We start from the raw sequence: 25479 nt of genomic DNA, 5'->3' as shown, positions 1-25479 counted from the left end.
ATGGGTTCCCGTGCCCTCCATGAATGGCTGGAACTGGGCAACGCGCAGCTTCATTGTTACGGACTTCAGTCCTCTCACCCGGGTGGCAAAGGCGGTGGATCCCTACCTGCTGACCACATGCACAAGGGAAAGAGGAGAACTTTTACCACTGCGTGAGAGCGTCTGGAGCTGCCTCCTTCGCGCATTTGCTGCTCTCCGAAGACGTTCTGCTAATGCTGGTGTTGGAACAGGAAGACCACAGCCACGGGCTGAGGCCACCTTACGCTAGAGCTATGTTTCAGGGGCGTTACATCGTCTGGAGGAGGATTAGAGATTTTGTTTTACAGATTGAGAGGCCAGGGCTGCGGCCGTGGGCAGGCAGGTGTGACCTGCACTAAGTCCGCTGCGGCGGTGGGCAGACAAGTGTGACCTGCACTGAGTCTACTTAAATCCACGTAACCACGAGCCTCAACACACGGGCTGCTCCGCACTTGGCGGATCGTGGGGAAAGCCCGGCGCCGACCACGCTGGCAGCTTTGTTCCCTGTCCCAGTGGGAGCCAAGAACGTTGTTTCTCACTCTGCTCCCTGAGGACGGGATGCCTGTGAGTCCGTGCTTGCGGGGACTCGAACACTGAGAGGCGACCCGGGCTCCCCCGCACCCCGCCCCGCACTGCCCATAGCGCTGCTTAAAGCACTAGCATTCGCGGGCATGTCGTGTTAGTGTTCGAAGAGCGACCACCTCCCACCTCCGAAAAGGGTTGATGCAAAACTATAAGGTCTGGGCGGGAAGCAGCCCATTGATATCTGGGCGTGGGCTCTGGTCTCATTAACGTGGTTGCCTTGAAGCCCAGTGAAAGCTTAGGAGGTGAAAAGAGTAAAACACGGAGAAACAGGCACCTCAGCTTCAGGTCACAGTGACTGGTGGGTCTTTTGGACATCGCTAATACATATATTGAGGAAAATGATTTATAGGGATTTCCTTGAATATTTAATATTAGAAATGTAAAGTTCTAGAAAGTCTGTACAGTTGTTCTGGGACTGCCCGAGAACAAAATATACCCTGGTAAGTTGTAAAAATCTTTTTTTTTTTCTTTTTGGTATATCACAGAATAGTAAAATCTCAATTAGATTTTTTTAAAAATCCAGGTCTCAGCACTCCTGTTTTTTAAATAATTATTTTACTACTAATTTACAGTAATTCACATCAGTGCAGGCAAAATTTTTGGTGTGTGACTTGAACCTGTGGATGAGAATGAGGTTGGAGTAAAACAATTCATCTCCTCTCTCCTCTCTCTTCTCCCCTCCCCCTCCCTTCCTCTTCAGCCCCGTCCCCTCCCCAGGGCTGGGAGGTCAATGGTTAGCGGGGCGGCAACAGGCAGCAGAAATCCTGGGTGGGTCATACTGGGCAAGGATCTGCCTGGGCCCTTCATCGCCACCCCATTTCCACCCCATAATAGCTCAGTTTTCTGGCTCCTCCTACATTAAGTTTGTCTTTCACTAAAGTGCAAATTCCCTGGGAAAGGGCACACACACACACACACACACACACTCTGATCCTTACGGTTCATTCTTTCATGTGAACCAGAGGCTCTCAGCTTTCCTGAGAGCAGAGCTTAGACGTGGAGGCTGGAGGAGGCGAGGTGGGGGGTGCCGTGCAGAGGAGAGGCGGGGGCCACGCCTGGCTCCACCGACCGTCTGCAGAGCCGTCTGGCCGCGCACACCCAGCCCCTCTTGGGCGTGTCCGCATGTCCACGGTCCGAACATTTCACCATGAAGCGTCACTCGTAGGATAACGTCCCTTTGAAACTGTGTCTTACATCTTAATGTGTTGATTTACGTCATCTTGTCGTTTTGTCTCATTTGTATTGTTTTAAGATAAAAAAGCCAAATGATTTTTCCATTTTCATGCATTATAGTCACTGAGATTACTTAGCGGTAGAAGTTAATAACAGTCTGTCATCCAGAAAACTAGTTTGCGTTTCATTGGAGGAAGAGATTTCAATAATTAAATATAATCAATAGTGGAATTTTCATTCTAGCCAATATCCGAATCTGAGAAAGATGCTGTCGATTTGCACTTTAGTACCAGTGCTATTTATTCCATTAACGGCTCTTACTTTAACAAGCTGAATCATCTTTATAGGTTTCCCTGATTCCATCTCCTCTCCCTCTTTTATTGCTTCGCTCATATAAATGCTTCTGTAATTTAGTTAATATGGGGCGGGAGAGAGATATCTTTTTCTTACTTGATATTTACATTAGGTCAGCCCCTCTGGTGACCTCTTGTTCATTCAGATAGTGTGTGGGCTATCCTTATCTTTTTTAAAGTGCATTTGATTGAAGGGAGAAAGGGTAAATTCCATGGTCTTAATTTCTGGACCTGGAGGAAGTGTTTCATTTGTACCTAGTGAGGCCTTCACTTCCTTCTCTTCCTCCTCTTCTCTGATGAAGGTGGAATGGGAGGGTATTGACGGGGAAGGTGTCAGCAAACTTCTTTGGGCTGAATCCGGCCTGCAGTGTAGCCTGGTGCAAATGGCTCCCAGAGCTATCCTCCTCGTGTTTATCCAGATGAGAACGCTGCCTTGCACCCCCTCCCCAGGACTGTGTGTACAACCACACTGTCCACTTCCTGCCACCTCCACTGGTTCCATGGCTCTTGTGCAAGCAGACCACAGGTGCAGGCGGACCACAGGTGCAGGCAGACCACAGGTGCAGGAGGACCACAGGTGCAGGCAGACTGCAGGTGCAGGTGGACTGCAGGTGCAGGCAGACTGCAGGGGCAGGTAGACCATAGGTGCAGGCAGACCACAGGTACAGACAGACCATAGGTGCAGGCAGACCACAGGTGCAGGTGGACTCTGGGGTGCTCCCCTGGGGGGAGGCAGACAAGCAGGGTGGTGGCTTTTCTTTCTGCATTTCATGCACTTTCCTTAGACAATCTTTAATAAACAGAACGTCCTGCAAAAATGAAAACACAGAAACAAGCTTCTCTGCAAAGCTTGCTGCTGCTCCTGGCTTGCTCTGCCCCACCGCTGGTGAATCGCGGGACCGGGCCAGGCAGCCCCTGGCCGTGGGCTTTGTGAAGCTCCGTGCTCATCTGCCTAACACCCCACCGCCCTGCCGGCCTTTCCAGGGAGGCTGTAGGGTTGGAAGTGACTGGAGCCCAGAAGGAAGAGGCTCTTCTAATTAAGAGGAAGAACACAAAACGAAGGTGGTCTCTCTTCTGTTTATAGATTAGTGGGGTGGGGGACGGTGCCGACTCCAGGACCCCATGCACGCGGCCCGGTGCCCCCGGGAGCGCGCTCAGGACCCTGCTCAGCGCCTCGCCTCGGTGGCTGCCCGCAACAGAGCCCGGGGAGGCGGTCTTGGGAGCGCGGCCGATCGCTCGGGGCACCGGGACTTCGTGGGTTTTGTCCATAAAATCTTCTGCCCAAGGTGGAGCAGGGGAAGATCAAGAGAAAAGGAGTCTCACACACGGATTCAAATGAATTAATGGAAAATGTTGTGTGTCTTCACTTGGGAAAAAAGGTGTGTGTATTGGAATGAGACCGATTTTAACTTTGAAGTTGGGGGATGGACGGACTCTTCTGCTTTCCAGAGGTAAATCCGTCCAGAGGGTGCGGGTTGTGAGCGGCTCCCGCATCAACGTCTCCAAACCGCTGCGAGAGAGACATGTGCAGACTCGGGAAACACAGACTGCGGGCTGCGTCCGTCCCCGACCCAGCAGGCCTGGTGGCGGAGGACCTGCATTTCTGGAGCGCTCGGGGCTAGCGATGTTGCTGACTCAGGACGACACTTGGAGAACCACTGGTCTCCAGGAGCTGATTTAATCCTAACAAGCCTTTCAGCCGTCTCATCCTCACTTCACCTTTTAGAAAGGGCAGGTGTAGAGGGTCGGACGTGTCAATGTTCCAGTCCCAGTGGGTCCCCTCTGACGCCTGTGACTAAAACCCCCGTGGTGGATACCCCGCGAATGCCACACCTGCCCAGAAACGGTGGCAGGCGCCAGGGTCCCATCTCAGATCCCCAGCCATGTCAGGGGTCCAGAGGCGGGTGAAAGCCAGCAGTTGACCTTGGCCTTTGGAAAGGGCCTTGGTGTTTCCTGCAGGTATCTGTCCTTCTTCTCCTGCCCAGGCACTGCGAGATAATAACACACTTGCACTCTACTTTCTGACCTGGTCATAAACACTAGTCCTTCTGCCAGAACTTGTCTCAGGGTCACTGCTGCTCTTTGGGTCACCAGGACTGGGAGAATCATACCCTTTGCTGAGAGACAAGAAAGGCACCAGATTTTATCTCTACTCTGTTTTTCCCCTAAAAGTAAGTATCTACCTCCCTACCCTCACACCAAGTCGTTTTGAAAGGCACAATAGTTAACCATCGCTAATGGATTTAAACTTTCCATTTCAGATGTAGAGCTTTGATTCTGTGTCACATTTTAATTTTAAAAAACTTTGACTCTTCACATCAGTCTTTAGACACCTGGAAAGGCACTCAAACTTTAAAAGCCAGTGAACTGGGGTGCCTGGGGGGCTCAGTGGGAGAAGCGTCTACCTTCAGCTCAGGTCCCGATTCAGGGTCCTGGGATGGAGCCCTGAGTCGGGCTCCCTGCTCAGCGGGGAGTCTGCTTCTCCCTCTCCCTCTCCCCCTCCCCCTGCTTGTGCTCTCTCTCTCTCTCAAATACATAAATAAAACCTTTAAGAATAAATAAATAAAAGCTCATAAACTGAGCAGGCCCATTATAACATGAATCCTCTGGAGCTGGTCGGAGCCCAAGAGCGTGCTTTGTCAGTTGTAAACCCGCACTGGTTGTTTACCAGGGCTTCCTGGTTATCACGAAACATCTATTTCCAGGCTCTGAATCTGCTCTTCAGACAGATGACAATGTCTCCCGTTTCTCTGAGGCATTACCGCTCAGGTAACCCAGGTGACGGAGCGCCGACTTTCTATGTGGCCCACCTCAGAAGCAAAGGCATTCTTTTAGTGGGGATAACCTTTCTGATTTGCAAAAAAGGGATGGAGATGAATTTCTAAGAAAGAGGCATAAGAAGGCTTCCCCGCAGCACACGTTTACCCCACATGCTCCGGTGGCCGGGCCGCCGAGCAGCAGCCGCTGGGGTCCTGCTTTCTCGTGGTGCATCAGGAGGGCACAAGAGGCGAGCCGGCCAGCAGCACAGGGAAGGCCTCGCTTGTGTCAGGCCTCCCAAAGGGCCGAGCCCACCGCCGAGGGCCAGGACGCTGCTTTGTCCCCCAGCGGAAGGATGAGGGGACAGAAGCCTTGCAGGACAGTGGCCCCACACCATCGATCTTACTGTGTCTTGTGGTTCCATTAAAAAACAAGAACAAAAGCTCCATCAGTTGAATGAGAAATAAATTGAACGGGTTATTGTATAGTTTTAATTTTCTCAATGGTTGTTTTCCTACTGCAGAAATGGAGGTCTAGGCTGATTTGGTTGCCGCATGTTGACAATTTCAATGTATTTCCATAATTTAATATATTTCCATTAGATTCAGTTAGTAGTTAGAAAACTTGCTGAAGGGACAGCCCATGTCTCTTCATCTACTTTCGTTTTACAATAATTAGGAGACACAGGTTTTGACTACAGGATTCCCAAGCTGAGAATTGTTTCTGGCAAAAATATCTATGATATTATTAAAAAGAAAAATATCATACTACCTTTTAGCTAGAGGAAACCATTGTGTTGGCCTTTTTTTTTTTTTTTTTTTTTTTTAATCTTTGGCTTTTTCTAAGGCTTGGGCTCAGGTCGTGGTCACATGGACTGACTGCTGTCTGTCCCAGGTGCAGGGCACTAGGCGAGGGCCACAGAGGGGCTTTCTCTGACTGCTTAGCTCAGCCGCTACTCCTTCAGCTTGGTGACCCTGAGCCCAGATGCCAGGAGAACAGTGTGTGCAGTGTCTTCTGGGTCTAGGGCAGCTCTGAGCCGTCTGGACCTCTCCTGTGTGATGCTGGCTCTGAGAGCCACTAGGCTGAGGACTCTTCACTTTCTGTCAGTCATGGGCCTCTTTGAGAGTCTGAGAGAAGGCATGGATTTCCTCTCCAGAAGAATACACATATGCAAATAAACCAACGTTTTAACATTTAACATCTTTACTATCCCTTAGAAATGCGACCTTTAAATCCCATATTCTGTTTTAGAATTTTAGTTCCAAATTGATGTAGACACTAAGATTTTTTTAACTACATATCATTTGAAGCCCCTATTTAATTAGATTTGCCAACATGGTTTATTGATTTCTTTCACCTGCTATTTGGGCTTATTTTTTCTTCTCGAAGCATATTCTTGAAGTGATTTATTTGTGGTAATTCGTATCTGTGTACGCATGCAAAGACCTTCATTTCACCCCCATCTTGCATCATAGGCTATGTGGACGGGCATGCTCAGGTCACAGGCATCCCTCCCTGGCCCCACAGGTATTTGAGGGTGTTATTCTGCCATTTTCTGGCCGTGTAGCCGCCCGTCTGTCTGGCTGTTTGCACGGTGGGTTTCTGCCAGCAGCTGGATTTCCCCGCACTCGTGTAACTTCTGTTTGAGAGCTTGTGCTTTTCAGAATTTCTTCCTGCATACACCTCTTCCAGGTTTCTGTTTGGGCTGTGTTGTGGTTTTTGAGTCATGTATTAGTCAAGGTTCTCCAGAGAAATGGAGCCCAATAGATTTATTATTAGGAATTAAATCATGCAGTTTTGCAGGCCAAGTCCCAGGGCCTGTCGTCTGTACACTGGAGGCCCAGGAGAGCTGGCGGAGCGGTATGATGGCCTGAGAGCCGGAGAGCCGACCCTATGGACTCTGGTCTGTGTCCCAGGGACTGTGAGCCAGGGGTACTGATGGTGTAAATCACAGTCCAAGGCAGAAGAAAATTCATGCCTCAGTTTAGCAGTGGGGGGAGGGAGGGGAGAGAGGGGGGCAAAGAAAGAGTTAGAGAGAGAGGGAGAGAGGGAGGGGGAGAGGAGGGGGAAGGAAGGAAGGGAGGGAGAGTAAAAAGAGGGGGTAGAGAGGGGGTGGAGTGGAGGGGAGGGAGGGAGGGGAGAGAAGAGGGAGAAAGAGAAGGAGGGAGGGAGAGAGAGAGGAAGGGGGAGAGAGAGCGGGAGGGAGAGGAGGGGGGAGGGAGGGGAAGGAGAGTGAGAGGGAGATGGGGGGAAATGAGGAGAGAGGGACACAGAGTGGGGGAGAAGAGAAAGAGAGAGAGAAAGAGAGTTCTCCCTTCTATTTATTCCATTTGGGCCCTCTCTGTATTGGATGAGGCCCCCTCACACTGGGGAGGGCGTCCACTTGACTCAGTCGGTTGATTCAAATACTAGTGTCACCCAGAGACACCCTCACAGACACATTGAGACGAATACCTGACCAAGTACGCGGGCAGCTGAGGCCCCGTCAAGGTGACAGGCACAATGAACCATCACAGGTCGGTGGAGCTGTTTGAGCGGCTCAGGAGTGGGGCCGGCCTAGTGCCGCCCCAGTTTGCAGCCGGCATGGCCCTGAGCTCAGCTCACCCTCTGTGCGGCTCACGGACAGGCTCCTCTGCTTCGTGTGTTTTAAAGACATGTGTGTTGTGTATCTGTACACGTACACTCACGCGTGTGTACGTGTGCGGGTGTGCACATCGGTCTGGTTTCAGTGCGTTTGGAGAGCGGCACCGGAGGGGAGGTTTGGGGTACGCTTCTAGTGGTCTGCACCCGGCAACCCCATGTCAAGGGACAGTGACCAGGGACCAGTCAGGGTGTATGACAGGCTGCTGTGGACCTTCAGAGATCTCACCTCGCTGGCCCGCCAGGGAGCGGCGGTGAGGGATTCCAGTTCAGACGCGCAGCTGGGTACCTGTGGCCACCTTCCCTGCACCTGCCCTGCCCCAGGGTGTCCGGAGCTGAGCCGCGTCCACGATTCCACCTGCAGCGGCCCATCCCTGTATCCTCAGCTTTATTATTCTCAGTTAGATCCACAAAATTACTGCCTTTTATCTAAGCTCCTTGAGCCTCTTTAACTGGAAACAGACAGTCTAGTTGCAAGAACAAAAAATTGCTGCATTTAAGTTTCTAAACACTTTGATTTTTCTGGAACCACGACTTCTGCGTGGGAAATGAACAGTGCCGCAGGAGCAATCGCAGCTCACTGGTAGGAAGCACGGCAGATTTCACGGCCTTGCCTTTCTGACTCTGTGTGTTTCGGATGGCTTCTTCACATAGCTATTTGGCAATGCCAGAAGAAGGAAAAATAGGAAGTCAAAAGGACAACGGCTGCCAAGCGTTTTCTGATGGCTTCCTGAGGGGCACCTGTAAAATTTGGCTGGTTCTATAGCCTCTCCTCCATGAGGATGTGGCTTCACACATGGACCCAAGTTTGCTGGCTGACTACACTTTTCTTTCACAAGACTTTGTCTATCATGTTAGATGTTAGATGGAAGCCATTGGTAAGCAGTTAGTGAGAAAGTCTCAGGAGTAATGCCTATTGGTGTTCACCCAGAACTTCCAAATAAACTTACTTACTTACTTTTTTTTTTTAAAGATTTTATTTATTTATCTGACACAGAGAGACAAGTGAGAGAGGGAACACAAGCAAGGGGAGTGTGATAAGGAGAAGCAGGCTTCCCGCAGAGCAGGGAGCCCAATGCGGGGCTCGATCCCAGGACCCTGGGATCACGCCCTGAGCCTAAGGCAGACGCTTAATGGCTGAGCCACCCAGGCGCCCCTAAACTTACTTTCTATGAAAAAAGAGGTCAGGGTGTCTGGAAGACTCAGTCGGTTAGGCATCTGCCTTTGACTCAGGGTCCTGGGTTCAAGCCCTTGCTTTGGGCTCCATGCTCAGCAGGGAGTCTGCTTATCCCTCCGCTCCTCGCCCTGCTCAGCTCTCTCTTTCTCTCAAATAAATAAACAAAATCTTTAAAAGAAAAAGAGGTCTTCAGAATTCCTTTACTTTGCCCTTCATAACAGCAATAAAATCATAAAACCCATTAGAATAAGTTAATGATAAATACAAGGTATATAAATACAACTAAAGTGCTATTTATGGAGGGCCACAGAACATTACTAGAGTAAACAAAAAAGTATGCATATATCATGCTATTTGGCAACAGACTATTGGAAAAAGTGCACATTTACCTCAAAGTAGTTTCTAAATTTAATGCGATTTTTAATGACAATGGAGTCTTTGTTAACTTGACAAAATGATTTCAGAATGGTTCCAAGAGAGAAAAACATCCAAATAAATTTTGAAAAAGAAGAGTAATGATGAGGTCATTTTTAAAAAAATAGTTACTAAAATAAATTGTAAAATGACTATACTCAAAACAGTATGGCACTGGAGTGCATACAGGGGTCCGTAGAACAGAGCATTTAAATACTATCAGCATAAGAGTTCAACACTTTGAACAGTTGAACACTACATCAAAAACGAATGATGTACTATATGTTGGCTCACTGAACATAAAAAAAAGGTAAAATCAAGGCAAAAAAAAAAAAAAGAATTTAACACTTTAAAATGTTGGGATACATACTTGCTTTTCAGATGATTTGACATTTCAGACCAATTGGGAAACATAGTCGGTAAACACCCTGGCAACTTTGTTAACTATTGGAAAAAATCAGATCAAATGCCTACTTCCCACCATGCAGACCATACCCTATAATAAAGTCCAGGGGGCCAAAACATTTCAACATTCAACAAATGGGCAAATATTTATCTGAATCTGGAGTGGGGAAAAAGAAGGACTTTCTAATCATTGAGGAGTTAGAGGTTTGACTATAGGTATGTAAATAAAATCACTGAAAATGAAAGTAAGTAAAATAAAATAAAATGACAAATTGGGTAAGCAGATCCCAAGTCAATTCCTTAATATCTAAAGCTTCTAACATCAATTTTACAACAATGACAAATGCAAGCAGAAAAATGGGAGGATAACTACAAATTCATAAAACAAAAAATGTAAATGGTCGATAGATCTTAAACATTTAAAAACCCTGGCTTTAAAAAAAATATAAACTAAAACATCGACATGAATTTTTCCCATGAAACTAACAATTTCAGCATGTCAACAGCCCATGCTGATGAGGGTGAAGGAACTGGACACGTTCATGTTTGATGGAAATTGAGTCATCTCTCAGGGCACACATTTGCCAGAATTCACAAAATGCCTTTATAATTTTCCTTTGCCTGAGTAACTCCACTTTTCTATAAAGTTGAATCAAATGGAATAACCAATATCTGTCATTCTGACCTAGAAAAATGGCAATTTCACGTGGTTGAACCTAGTAATTTATTCTAAGATCATTTTCTAGGGGTTTAGGACAAAGATTTAAGAGCAAAAATATTCACAGTAGCATTCCTTACAGAAAAGAAAAATTATAAATCAAACATAAACATTCAACACGACGAACTGTTTAATAAGATACAGAAATTTATGTGGTGGGATATGAGATAACTACTAAATTATTCATGCAATGTATGATCTTGGACTGGGTTCTGGATTGTGAAAAATGAAAGAGCTCTAAATACAATATTAGAATAATTGAAGGAATTTGAAAATGGACCATGGATTAGATAATAGTATTTGTACTGATATTCAATTCCTGGATTTTGATAATGATGCTGTGGTTTTGTAAGAGAATGTTATCATTCTTAGGAAATAAACCTTGAAGTATTTGGGAGATAAAGGGGCATATTTGCAATTTACTCTCCGATGATTCAGGAAAAAATGTGTGTGTGTATGTGTGTGTGTGTGTATGCATATAAAATATGTTCTTTATATATCACCATATATTTGACATTTGTTCTCTCTGTGTAATTATATGGTCTATATATAAATGTTCTGTTATTCTCTATATTCTCTATATTGTATAAGGAAGAATATATATACTACATATATTCTCTCTCTATATATGGGAAGACAGCACATGCACATAGCGAACGAGGCAAATGTTAATTTGACCACTCGAGATAAAGGGTACAAGAGTTGATTAACCTGATTAATCTGGGGTAAAGCATATAAGAATTCCTTGAACTACTAGTCTTGCAATTTTCCTCCAACTTTGGAATTTTATGAAAAAGTTACAAAAAAGTTCTCCAAAACAGAAATTATGTTCTTAATTTAAAGATGGGAAAATTCCCACTATATTTTTAGGTAAGGAGAGCAGCTTGCCAAGCTATCGGTCTCTGGGGCTGTTGCTCTTCATACATCTAGCTTCACATCTGTGCAAGAGGATCTTTGTATGAATATCATTGGAAGGCTATGTACCCAAATCTTAATAATGTGTGTTTGTTTTGTATGGGTGATGGACTTACACCGCAATTTCCTCTTACACTTGTCTATGTTCTCTGAATTTTCCAAGTAGGGGAAAGCAGAAAGCTAAAATCCCATTTTAAAAGAATGGGGGAAAAAAACCCTACTTTTGTATTTGGATGACTTGATTTTTGACCTCGTGTCTCCTTGGATTTTGAACTTAGTCTCATAGATGAAAAGTAAAAGTCATAACTAGATTCACAGTGTGATGTTGAGAGATGCTTTAGGACTCAAAGATACTGTGACCCTTGATGTTTAAACTAGTGAACTTCTGACAAAATGGTTGAGATTGTGTCCTGCAGAAGTCCCAGGGTGTCTCCAAAGCAAACCTTGAATTGTAGCATGTGCTCTTACTGGAGCCCAGGATATTGTCCCAGGAAGCTCTTGGTGAGGATGTCAGTTCCAGAGGGCAGAAGCCTTGTCATTAGCTTTATACAACCGAAGAAAGGGACAGCAAGCAGGGCAAGTTGATCCTCAGGGAGCCTCATGAAAGAGGGGCCAGAGATTAAGAATTAGAGTTCACCTGGTTCTACTCAAAAGAGTGACACCTTGATTTTGGTAAACTGTAGGTATTATGATATATAGAGGGTCTATTGACTCTTGCACTGTTCTCTCTAAAAGAAGCAACAGAATCAGTGAATCTAAGAGGACTCCCTCACCTGCCCTTATTGTGTTTGAAGACTTTCCCATCCCTGTCCAGTCCATGTTCTTTCTATTTCTTCTCTTTTCATGGAGGCGGAATCAACCACAGGATTGAATCAAAATGCTGTTAAGAGTGGCTCTAGATTTTCTAGCTCATTAGGGGGTCAATTCAAACTCTACGTACTGAATAAGGGAGCAGGGAGGGATCCACATGGTCCCTGGGTACGAGGGGTCTCAAGTTGGGTAATCATCCTTCTAAAACGACTGTTACTATTAAGCATCCTATTGGAGCTAATAGTTTCCTGCTCAGTGTCAACCTTCCTCTTTCTGTCATAATTTTGTTCAGATATTCTTCCCTCTCCCACACAGCCATCCAATTCAGAAGATGTTCAGCATATCCCCAGATCCAGGCTGCAGTCCAGAATTTATGTTAGCCAATGGTACATAAAGTTCTTCTGGGAACTATTACAGTCCCATGGGGGCCCTGATCTAATTTGGCTAAATCAGACCTATATCTGTGGTTTGGGAGGAGGTTTTCTCTTATTCTCTTCTGCTGGCCATGAACAAGAACTAGTGGCCACAGTGGGCATCTTGCAATAAGCTTTGAGAGGAAGTTGATGTTAGAACAGGATAGTGGAGAAAAGAAAAACACTTGATCTGAGATTTCTTCTCTACTTGTCTGGACCAAATATGGGTTCTCTGTATCTCCTTACACGAACCAATAAACTTCCTTGTTGTCTAATCTAGTTTGAGCTATAATTTCTGTTATTTGTAGCCAAAAGTATCCTATCTGAAGCAAACACCAATCATCTATACCTGGAGTGGGAGATCCTCAAAAACATATGCCCGTGTCCTAACTCCCAGAACCTGTGAATGTGACCTTATTTGGAAAATGGATTTTTGTACATGTAATTGAGTTAAGGATCTTAGGGTAAGAGTATCCTATATAATCCAAGAGCAAGAAAATAATCCAATTAAAAAATGGACAGAAGAACTGAATAGACATTTGTCCAAAGAAGAGATCCAGATGGCCAACAGACACATGAAATGTGCTCAACATCACTCATCATCAGGGAAATGCAACCAAAATCATGATTAAATACTACCTCACACCTCTTAGAATGGCTGTTATCAAAAAGACAAGAGATAACAAGTGTTGGTGAGGATGTGGAGAAAAGGGAATGCTTCTGCATTGTTGGTGGGAATGTATTACACTATGGAAAACAGTACTGACATTCCTCAAAAAATTAAAAATAGAACTACCATAGGATATCTGAAGGAAATGAAATCATTATCTGCACCCTGCCATGTTCTTTGCAGGATTATTCACAACAGCCAGGACATGGAAACAACCCAAGTGTCCTTTGACAGATGAATGGATAAGGAAGATGTGGTATATATGTATATATTTAGCCATGAGAAAGAAGAAAATCTTGCCCTTTCTGACAACATGGATGGACCTTGAGGGCATTATGGTAAGTGAAATAAGTCAGACAGAGGAAGACAAATACTATATGATATCAGTATATGTAGACTCTAAAAAAACCCTAAATTCATAGAAACAGAGAGTAGAGTGGTGGTTACTAGGGGCTGTTGGGTTGGGGAAAAAAGGAGATGTTAGTCAAAGAAGTTAGTAAGCTTCCAGTTAGAGGATGAGTAAGTTCTGGGGATAATGTATAGCATGGTGGTTATAGGCAACAGCAGAGTAGATCTTAAATGTCACTACAAAGGGGAAAAGGAATTATGTGATGGCATGGAGGTGTTAGCTAATGCAACGGTGGTAATTACTTTGGGATGTGTAAGTGTATCAAATCAACACCTTACAAATCAAATCAACGTGTTGCGTACCTTAAATGTACACAATGTTTATGTCAATTATATCTCAAAAAAGCTGGGGGAGAAAATGAGTTCAGCCTGGATTATCTAGGTGGGTCCTTAATCCAACAGCAAGTGTCCTTACAAGAGTCAGAAGAGAAGAACCACACACAGATAAGGCCAGTGGATGATGGACACAAAAGTTGGAATGATTTGGCCACCAGCCAAGGAACTCCTAGAGCCACCAGAAGGTAGAAGCAGCAAAGAAAAACCCTCCTCTAGAGCCGTTGGAGGGAGAGTGAGCCTGCGGGCATCTTGATTTCAGATTTCTGGCCTCCAGAAGTGTGAGAAGACAAATTTCTGGTTTTTAAGCCACCATGTTTGTGGTAAATTGTTACAGCAGCCCCGGAAATGAACACAACCTGGGTGAGAGATCAGCTTTCATGAGCATTTAAATGAACAGAGCTGAGGACTATGATCCTTTTGTCCTTTCTCCATGGCGGACACATGGCTCTCCTCCGTGCGGGGCACCCACACTGGCTCCGAGCATCAGAGGAGGGGCGCACCCTGCCTTTCCCTTTCGGCAGCTCTTGCAATGACCATCTTGAGTGTTGCCTGTCTCTCTGTTCTGCCTTTCTCTAAATGTCCCTGTGGATTTTTGACGTTTTGGGGACACATATCCTAAAACCTCCTATTTTGAGGTTTTTGGTCACAATGTTGGCAACAGATCAGCAGGAAGAAGGTATGAGCAGATCCAAAATGGAAAAAAAAAAAGCTGCAAAATCTATGGCATTATTATTCAGAGGAGACTGTATGGTAGTTATGTCGAAATTTTTTCAATAAATTAATTTTACAGACTTTTAAGGGATAGCTTTTAGATGAATGGAAATATTACTTGAATTTAAATTCAACCCATTAAGTCATCAATTATATTGTTGTTGCAACATCATGTGTTTAATGTTAATGACACACACAAATAAAAAAGAAACGACGTAAGAAAGCTATTTGCTTTGCTGTTTTGGGTGATCTGAGCCAAATGCTTAATAAGATTTACCCTTTGTAGTTAAAACAGAGCTAAGCTGTTAGAAAGGAGAATGAACACCAGCAGAAGGAAGCTCTGTGCTACCAGAGGCATTCTGCAGTGTGACATGGTGGAAAACAGCCATGGTCACCAAGTGAGGATGAACACGGCTTCCTTCCATGTGTCTCTTCTGTCTTCCTCCATTCTTCTTTCCTTCTGTTCCCCTAATATGTTAATCGAACCTCTGGTTCTTATTCCACGTCCTTTGCTCCTAATTTCATTTTCTTCCCTGCTTCCTTCTTCAAATACTGTTCAATTCCGTTGAGTTTGCTCTACTCCCCAAATCTTGAAGGGTGACATTCTCCCTGGTCACAAGACCCTATAGGGGCTTTCTCAGGTGATCCTGGCTCTTTACTGTGACCTTCAGCTCAACCTATAAAGCGATTTAGTGCAAATTAGAAAAAGATGTTTTCTTTGGACAGGCAAATTGTTAAAATGGTTCCCCTTGGGCAGAATCACAGAGTGATGGGCTCAGTGCTTGACTAAGGATGACAGGGTAGATTTCAACCCCTCTCACCCATTTGGGTGAACTTTGCTGTGCAATGTAATCATGGCAGTCATCCTGGTATCCCTGTTCTAGCTGCCTCACTATCCCTTGTCTTAACCCATCAGGCTACATTCATCCCTGCTAGCCTACTACTAGAACTTTGGTCAACCTTTCAAATGTGGTCTCCATGGTGTTTCTGATTCCTTTCCTCCTTGTTCTTTCCTGACTGGACCACAGCCATGAGTGTAGAAAATATGTGTATCTCATGTGCCATTGGGTCCTCAGCCTTGCGTATATAGCTGGTAGGATGGCATTCCCATTTACAGGAGCCCTTTCATGAGAGCTCAATAAATGTTTGTTGAACGGATGAATGCATTGTTTCATCCAGCAATCCACTGATCAATCTCACATCACTTTCTCTTTCTGCCCCTGCATTCTGCAGAGCAAGTTGTATATCTGAGAAATCTGATACCAATCCAAATTCATGCCGGAGAGCTCTGTCACCCACCGGTGATGCTGGGCGCCACAGAATATATTCCCCAAAACTCCATCCTTCTCAGACTTCCATTTGACTGTCCCCCTCCCCGCCTTTTTGGAACATATCTTCTATGTTACTAATTCACCATATGAAAACTTGAGGCCATCTGAATTCTTTCAACTTCTGTGTTCTCCATTTTTTTCCATCCCCACGTAAGCTCACCTCTTCACAACTCAGAAAAGGATATGTCCTTTCTTCTGTAGTGGGCTAACCCCTGCACGCTCACCATTAATCAAACCATTGGTCATCTCTTCTGAAAACTTGTTTTACCAATTTGTCCTTTGCCATGTCTTCTAGATGTCATTTCTTTTGCCTTCCCTTTGCTTCATTTTTCCACGCTGCCTTCCCGGATCTGGTCCTTAGCACCTCTGACCTGCTGTTTCAGTACTTGCCCATCACGGTATCCCTTCTCCAGGTGCCCCACCCTCAACCCTTACACTCGTTCTAGCTTCATCCTTCAGAAGTTCAATGCCGGTGATAGCATTTCCCCTTCAAATAAAACCGTCAAAGTCTTACTGGTTGTTGATCCAAAATGAATTCCAAATCCTGCATTCTGTCTTTGAAGGGTTTAAATAATCTGGGTTCAATGGAAAACTACAGCCTTAATTTATATAATTCACTTTCCCCATTTTTCAACAGCTAAATGGAAATATTTTCTCTTCTTTAATCATACCCCACGGTTTGAGCCTCTGGTTTTATTCATGTGTTGGTGCTGCAGGAAGTCCCTTTCCCACAATATCCACATATCAGAATTGCATTCATTCTCCACAGCAAAGATTACCCACCACCTTCTCCTCCAAGCCTGTGCATTATTCTCCCAGTGAAAGGTGGTCTCTGCTTTCTCTGAATTTATACAGAGGTTATTATCTCTTCTTTCTTTCTTTCTTTCTTTCTTTCTTTCTTTCTTTCTTTCTTTCTTTCTTTCTTTCTTTCTTCTTGTGATTTAGTTTGTATGTACATGTGTCATCTCCCTTTCTGGACCACAGGAGGTGTTTCGTTGAGGACATGACCTTACTCAGGGCATCTTTGTGGCCTCCAAAGCCCCATCGCAGTCCCTCATATGTAATGGTCTTTCAAGACATATTTATTTAATGACACTGTTTTTCCGTATTTATTTATTGTTCCTCTACTGCCTGCTTCTAAAAAGCACTCACGGCAGCTTACGGTAAAGGGCAAGCATATAATGGGACTGATAAAATAAATAGAGGGTCAACACATATGGAAAGGAAAAGTGGACAAAATATATGAATAGGCAGTTCTCACACACACAGGCTACTGAGTGGCCAAGCAGGTGTGAAGACCTTTCTACTTCACTAGCAAACTAAGAAATAAAGCTAAAATAGCAACAGGTTACTGTCTTTCAAAAATCATGCTGGAAACCAGTAGGAAAGGGTAAGTTATTAATATATAATATTATAATAATATTAATATTATATGTTATAATTATTAATAGTATGATAAATATTATCATATTTACATGTATTGCAAACTTCCTGTAGGTTACTTTGTCACTATATTTTTAAAAAACAAAATATTGTGTATATAGTAATTTTACTTCTAAGAAATTATTATAAAGAAATAAATGTGGATAAACACATTTGGGTAACACTTCATTTTTAGAAGATTTTATCTATTTGACAGAGAGAGAGAATAGCAAGGGGAGTGGCAGGCAGAGGAAGAAGCAGGCTCCCTGCTGAGCAGGAAGACTGACGTGGGACATCATGACCTGAGCCAAAGGCAGACAGTTAATGGACTGAGCCACCCAGGCGCCCCTAGGTAACACTTTAAATACAAGTATATCTTTGTTTCTTTCGCTGAAAGCCTTTTTCCTGATGTTGTTCACCTAATTAATATTTATTTTTATCCTCTGTGTGTGTGTATACTTTGAAATATAATGATATTATAACTAACAAAAGATAGAGATAGCAAGTTTGGATTCCTTTAAGATGTTTTTGGCCTTAGGATATATCGCATTAAGGATAGAATATCGAAGTCCTGTGTTTGGGTGTTATAAGAATCCCCCTCTGTGTGAATAAGACAGCAGCTGGATATTCTCTTGGTTTATAGTCAGTTTTTCAAAAGATCCTTTTATTTTAAAATAAATTTTGCTTTTTAGGGGCACCTGGGTGGCTCAGTTAGTTAAGTGTTTAGGTCATGGTCTCGAGGTCTTGGAATTGAGCCCCACATGGGGCTCCCTGCTCAGCGGGGAATCTGCTTGTCCCTCTCCCTCTGTCCTCCCCACCCCCTCGTGCTCTCTGTCTCAAATACATAAATAAAATGCTTTTTAAAATTTATAAAACATTATATAGATTCAGAGCCAGAACTCTTTGGTCGGGGTGTTCAGTGAGATCCAGGTTCTATCCCGTCCCCCGCCCCCATGTCCCGTTCACTTGCTCCTCCTTTCAGTCATGAAGGATAGCATACTAGTAATGTTGTTCTGCTTTTTGTTGTTTTCCACAGAACAATCTATCCTGTAAATCACTTCAGGCGGGAGAGATATTCCCTACTCCTTTCACAGCTACATAGTATTATGTTGTATCCAAGTTTACCCAACCTCACTCCCTGTTGATGGCCATTCAGCTTGTGAACAGTCTTTGCTGGTATAACGGTACTAAGTAAATAATCCTGTGAATATGTCATTTTGTGTTTTTGTCAGTGTATTTTGTTACAAGCTCCTAAATATGGAATTGATGATCCAAAGAAGTAATGCCTATGCAATTTTTTCAACTCCCGCCAAATCTCTCTCTGTAGGGACTGTACCATTTTCCTTCCCACCAGAAATGGGTGAGAGTGCCTATTCCCTGTGCGTTGTCAAACTTTTGTATTTTTGCTAATCTAATTGATGAGAAATGGCTCCTTGGCATAGTTTCAATGAGTGCTTCTCTTATTACTAGCAAGGTTGAGCATCTTTTCCTAAGTGTGTCATTTGTGTTTCTTTCCAGTGAACTGTAACTTCATATCTCTTGCCCATTTTTCTACCAGGGCACACTGTTATTTTTAAAGATGAAAACTGTTTCCATTCCCTTTTATCTTTTCTTTTTTTTGACTGTGAGGAAATGGTGGAACCCAGAGATTAACGTAATCTATCAAACATAATCATTACATTTACATAGTTACTATTTTTCTTTCCAGGTAGGATTTCACAACTGTCAGTTAGACCCACTGACTCATATTTCATGGTGTCAGTGCCCCCAGCCAAAGACCACCGGGAGCAAGGATCTGTGTTTGAACAAGTTGCATTTATTACTTCTTGAGGTGAAGGAGAACGCACACTGTTGAGAATTACGGGTGTTGCAGTAACAGGTGTTAGACAGGACATAGTATAGAATTTGGCTTTGGTTGGGTGATTTGGGGAGGCAGTTAAGCTTTGTCTGGTTTGGATGCTGTCAGAAAGTGGTGGTAATTCTATGACCAAGTATCTTAATGAATCTTATCTGAAGGAGAGAAGACTAGACCAAGGCTAAATTGTAATCAGTAAAGAATCTCAGTCACTCATGTCAGCCGGGATGGAGGGGATGTCTGGTATTTTGTGGATTGTACAATGTGCATGTTTTGTCTGTGTTCAGACACGATAATGAGTGGTATTGTTGTCTTTTTCTATTGCGGTCACAGAGTAACTTGTCTGATGCGATGTTTTATAAAGGTGTTTGTGCTTACCAGGAGAGCACCAAAGCCTGCTGAGCCAGTTCGCACCAGTGCCTGCACACAGGCGACACAGTGCCAGACCAGCTTCTGGATGCCAGGGCTGCTTTTCTCTTTTTCAGCACACAGCAGAGCAGAGTGTCAGGCCCCGCCACCATAGTGACAAGGCATCTATCTGTAATGCTTCGTGATTACAATTCTGAAGTATTGAAAATACCAATATTTACATATTTACTTCATATAACGTTGTGTAATATCTCATCACATTGTTCTCTCATTATGCTCTACCCAAGAGAGGGCCAGGGTCTAGGACTGAGGTCTCTTTATAGCTTAGCCTTTCAATATCCAGAAGGTCTTGTTAAAAGTGATTTTACCTGGAGTAGAGGGATCTGATTCTCAGAGAAGGAAATCTGACTCAGCAGGAAGAAAAGGAGAGGATGAGAAGGGACAGTTAATCAACCCTAGGCTGAGTGTGGTTAGCTCCGAGGCTAGGAATTGGGAGGGCTGGGAGCCCCCCCCCACTTTTTTTTTCCAGTTTTCCTTAAAATTGCCACTTTTCAATCCCCTCGACACACATAGGGGACTACTGAAAGTGGCTGGCTCTGGGGTAAATATAAATGGATAATAAGAGAAAAGAGGCTTGACCACATTTGCAATCTGGGATATTGGAACTAAATCAGTAAGATATCTTAGGAGAGTCTAACAAGGAAAATGTAGTTATAATGCTTTCTGAAGTATACTTTGGTTTGATTAGAAATTTTACTGCAACATCTGAATCTCTTGAACACCTCAAGACATAAATGATTTACAATTTAAGTTTAAAAATAACATATTAGACCAACAAGAAAATAGATATTTAGGCAATTAGAAATAGCACTGCATATCCAGATATTGAAAACAGGTATTGCAACCACCTGGACAGTTAACACTTTTCTGAACTTCACAATTTCACTTGTAAGAAATCCTTCTCTTAAGTTATGATAATGATTAAATGTGGTGATGTGCTTTTACAGCATCTGGTATGCTTCCTGACACGTAGTAAATATCCAATAAATCATAGTCAATTATAATAATAATGAATCTGAATATTCTGACTTAATAAAAATATTTTGTACACCTATAAAAATTGATATTACCATATTTTATCTTCTTAAAATCATCTTAAGTTGAAATGCAAAGGTCATAAATGGGCTTATATATTTTGCCTGGATGCTAAAAGTTAAAAATAATAAGGGTGCAAGGATACTTGGAACCACAGGGAGTCTGCACATTCTCTCCTTCTTGCAAAAGAAGTTGCAAGCTGCGCAGATGCCCACAGACCTCCGTGGGTGATGTGGGCTACAACTCTGATCTGCTGGGAAGATGCGGGGCAGAATCTTCACAGCCTGGGAGACTCATGTGAACCTGGCCCCAGGCTGGCTTAAGACATGTCTGAAGGAAAAGCCCCACCCTTTGTGTCTAATCTTACTTCTTGGAGGTGGGTGTTTTGCCCTAAAGATGCCTGAGAGGCAGGACAGCCTCAGAGTCCCCAAGCAGAGTGCTCACCCCACCTACATGGTGCTGAAATGGACAGCTCCACTATGATCAACAGGGTCCCCCTGCTTCAGGGAGGCAGAATTGCCTTCAGCTCTGTCAGGACCCCAGGAGCAAGAGATTTGTGTCTGGCAGGGAGAAATGTCACTTCTTCAGGGAAAGGTAGGATGTTGTGGATACTTGGAACTTACCTGACTGGATCCAGCTTTTTCCAACAGAGAAACAACTTAAGAAAATCTCTCCAGGTCCACCAGCATCCCTGAGCCTGCCCCTCCATTTAAGCCATATCCCCTGCACACCACGTTTGTCATGTACTTGGAGGGCTTACTGAGTGCACCCAACAAAATCAGAATTAAAAAAATATATATATTTCTTCCATTAAGTGGCATTCAAGAATTATCTAATCAATAGTGTTTTCTGTCATTTTTCTCTGGACTAGACAATGCTGTGTCCTTGGTCTAAGGCATTGATCATTTGGTTATTGATGGTAAAGTTAATCAGCCAATCACATTCTGAGTATGGCTGAAAGTTGTCAATCTTTATCTTTTGGGGTGATATAGAAATGGACATGATTTGGGATGGATTTTTCTTTTTTAAATATGAAATGCTGTGAGGATGGAATGGTTATCTGGTGGCCATGTGATTGTCTTAAATAATGCATAATTATTAGTTGACTCATTAATTGACTCAACACTCATTAACTAGTTATCTATTGAGCACTGTGATATGCAAAATAATGGTCCCCCAAAGAGGTCTACCTCCTAACACACAAGACCTGTAAATATGTTAGGCTATGTAACAAAGGGTAATTAAGGTTGTAGATGGAATTAAGGCTTGTAGTCAGCTGACCTTAAAATAGGGAGATCATCCTAGATTTTTGAGGTGGCCCAACGTCATCACAGGTTTCTTTAAAAGTAGAAGAGGGAGATAGAAGAGCCAGGGTCCGAGAGACAAGATGGCTTTGAAGATGTGGGAAGGGGCTACAAGCCCAGGAATGTGGGTGGCTTCTAGAAACAAACAAAAAACAAAGCAAAATAAAAAAACCCCACACAAACAAAAAAACCCAAAACAAAACCAAAAACAACCCCAAAACCAAAAACCAAGGAAACTGATTCTCCGCTGGAACTTTCAGAAGGACCAGCCTTGCCAGTGCCTTGATTTCAGTTTAGGGCGATGTGTGACAGACTTCTGACCTCCAGAACTATAAATAACAAAGTGTGCGTTTCTAAAGCCAGTACCCTTGTGGTGATTTGTTACAGCAGCAAGAAGAAACCAATGCAAGCTCCCTCCACGTGTTAGGCTCTGTACTGGGCGCCGAGGAGGAAAAGGATGGCCCAGATGTGGCCTTGCCACAGTGGACTCACGACCTTGTGCAGGAGGAGCCCAGGCATTTGCAGTGAGTCCACACAGTGCTGTGCCAGCCCATCGACCCGGTGGGGAGGGAGTGGCCTGGAAAACTACGGAGCTCAGTGGAGAAGTGTTGTTTGGAATTACTTAACTCCCCCTTTACCTCAGTAAGTTGCATTGCATATTAAAATTTTTTTTCCAACTGGTTTAACATTATTTAGCTACAATTTAACTTTGTTCCAATCAATTCTTTCTTCTTTTAGCAAACTTAATTGACTTTTGATCAATGTAAGCAGTCGTGAGGTCATCCTAAGCATCTGTCCAGAGGGCTCAGTCACCCAGACAGGCCTGGGCTCTGGCCTCCAGGAGGACAGGAGTATTCTTTGTCTTCGTGGGCTTTTTGTCTCTCAGACGCGGTTGGGGGGGGGGCTTTCTTGTTGGTTACAAGTCCTCTTGCTCTAAATTGTCTGGACTTGGTTTGTCATCATGGCATTGGTCGGAGGGGAAGGAAAAAGGGGCAGCTTGGAATTGGGACCAGGGGCTAAGGCAGGAAATGCTGACATTAGGCAAAGTGGACAAGCAGAAGGTCAGGGCAAGGTCCTGCATAAGAACCTAAACCAGAAGGCCAAGGGAAGTCACAGGCTTTGCTTTGCTTGCACCCAACATGAGCCAAGCTGTGCATGTTTCTATTGCACACGGGTTGTGCCCCAAAGAGGGAAAATGACGGCGTTTTACTTTATTAGACTGTAGCCACATTCCACAACCAGGGTCGAGCCATTCACCTGTTCTCTCCCTCTCTCTGAACCAGGCAGCTTCTGCAGGAATAGGAAGCCATGAGAATACATCATTGTTAGAGGGGTGGGCGTGCAGCATCGGAGCATGAGCATGCTGTTCCCGTAATGAGCTGTGGTTCCCAGTCATTTCACTGCAATTGCCACTTAGACTCAATTACAGCAGTGGTTGCTCATTACCCCCTGGTTATCAGGTTATCACTACCTGGCGGTACGCTGAATATGCATTTTTCACCAGCCGCACAGGTACATTTGTCTTGGGTCCTCCTGGCCATGCCTTTAAGTATTTAGATGAGGAGCGGTTGGCACAGAGCTGGGCTGGTAGATGTGTCGTCCCAGCCGATGGCTTCATTCATCACACTTGAGATGTGTGAGAGGCTATCACACAACTGGCGGAGCTGTAGACCCCCCTGAAAATCAGTCACCACTCCTTAAAATAATCCACAAATGTTCCCTCTAAAACCTTGCATCATAGGATAAGCTTATTCTTTCTTTTGATGTTCTGTATTTCTTCAAAGCTTCCTTCTTTTATATTCTCATAATTCAGTGACTTGGGCTGCTAGCACATTGTGTGTCCTTTTCCTTTTCCAGATGTTTATCTTTTGTTTCCCCTCAGCAACCTGATCAAATTCATCCATTCATTTATTCAATTATTATTGCTACTTGATTTTGACACAGTCCCCGTCCTCTTAGATTGTGCATTCTAGGAGGAGAAATAACATGCAAATGAGCCAGTAAATACATAAGTTCAGGAAGTGACAGGTGCTTGGAGGAAAAACAGATCAGGACCAGGGGATAGAGAATCTAGGCATCCACACAAGGGGTCAGAGAGAGTTCCCCTCTGGACCAGAAGTGAAAGAGAAACCGGATGAAGAGCTGGGCAAAGAGCATCATTGGCAGAAATGCAGTCAGAGACTCTCCAGGGAGCTGAGAAAAGTCATGCCTATTAAATACGCCAATAAGATTAAGACAAAAGTACCCCATCCCTCACCCCACAGAGAAGTGGGTCCAGCCCAGCTGGCAAGGGGATGCTTAACTAATGAGAACCCCCCTCTCTCATATTTTATTAGAATTATCAGAATATTTCTAACAAAAGTGGATTTTGATGGAAAAGGTGCTGTACTGTCCTGATGGTTGCTTCAGTTTTCCACATTGTCTCATATGTGGATTCAAAGTCTTCTTTTATGAACACTGCTTGAAACTTATCTTCTCTTTGCAGAAAGCACCCACAACAGATGGCTAATATTAAAGATGCCACTTAGAGCAAGTCTTGACTTCAGGCTGAAATTAGTTGAGATGTTTGGTGATGCTTGAGGTAGCCGCCCCATCGGATGGGGCTGAGGATGAGAAAAAAAGTCATGATCCCATAATATACCCACAATAATGGAAGCATGCATTTACCAAATGATGAGTTCTTTCTGTTTTGCATAGTGATTGTACTGTCAGAACAGCTAGTGCATAAGATATGAAAAGGAACAATCCTTCCAGGTAATGCATGGAAATATGTAATTTTGCAACTCTTGATAGAGCAGGAGGCTAGACATTGTGATTAGGGGAGAATGCTGTTCTCTGTTTAAAGAGCACGAAGAGTGTATGCGGACAGAATATCTCCAGCTCTTCCTGTTTTCTTTCATTTGAAAGCATTAAAAATGTAAAAACATAAAACATAAGGAGAATGTAGTGAAGTCTGGTCATAGGCAGGGTAGAACATGGAAAAGGTAATTTAGACGCTAGAAGCTAAAAGCAGCATCGTTGTTCACGAGCAGCTTCTAACATTTCTTATTGACTAATTAATGAATAAATGGAAGTCAATTCTTCCACAACTTAGGAAAAGTCTGAAATTATTTTTAAAGAAAATCATATATGGGCAATGTCTTAGTTATCTACTGTTATAAAACCAATTGCCCCGCATATAAGGGACTTGAATAACAAACATTTGTATCTCAGGGTTTCTATAGGTCAGGAATCTGGGGCTTAGCTGGCTACCTGTCTCTGAGTCTCCCACCTGGTTCCCATGCAGGTGTCAGCTGGGGCCGCAGTCTCATCTGGAGCCTCCACTGGCAGAAAGATGTGCTTCCAAACTCACAAACGTGGTGACTGCCGGGATTCAGTTCCTCTCCTGCTGTCGGCTGGGGGCTGCCCTCAGTTCCTTGGGGTCTCTGGTAACATGGCAGCTGGCATCCCTGGGACTGAGTGTGAAAGAGCAAGACAGGGTGTGGAAGCTGGAAGCCAGTCACCTCATAACCGAACCTCAGAAATGACATTCCATCTGTCCTGCTGATTAGAACTTTCTAAAATCTCAGTCCATTAATGTTGCTTAAACAGATACATTTG

This window comes from Ursus arctos, unplaced genomic scaffold (assembly GCF_023065955.2).
Source record: "Ursus arctos isolate Adak ecotype North America unplaced genomic scaffold, UrsArc2.0 scaffold_13, whole genome shotgun sequence".
Lineage (NCBI taxonomy): Eukaryota > Metazoa > Chordata > Mammalia > Carnivora > Ursidae > Ursus > Ursus arctos.
The sequence above is the reverse complement of the archived record's forward strand: the minus strand, read 5'-3'. Positions refer to the sequence as shown.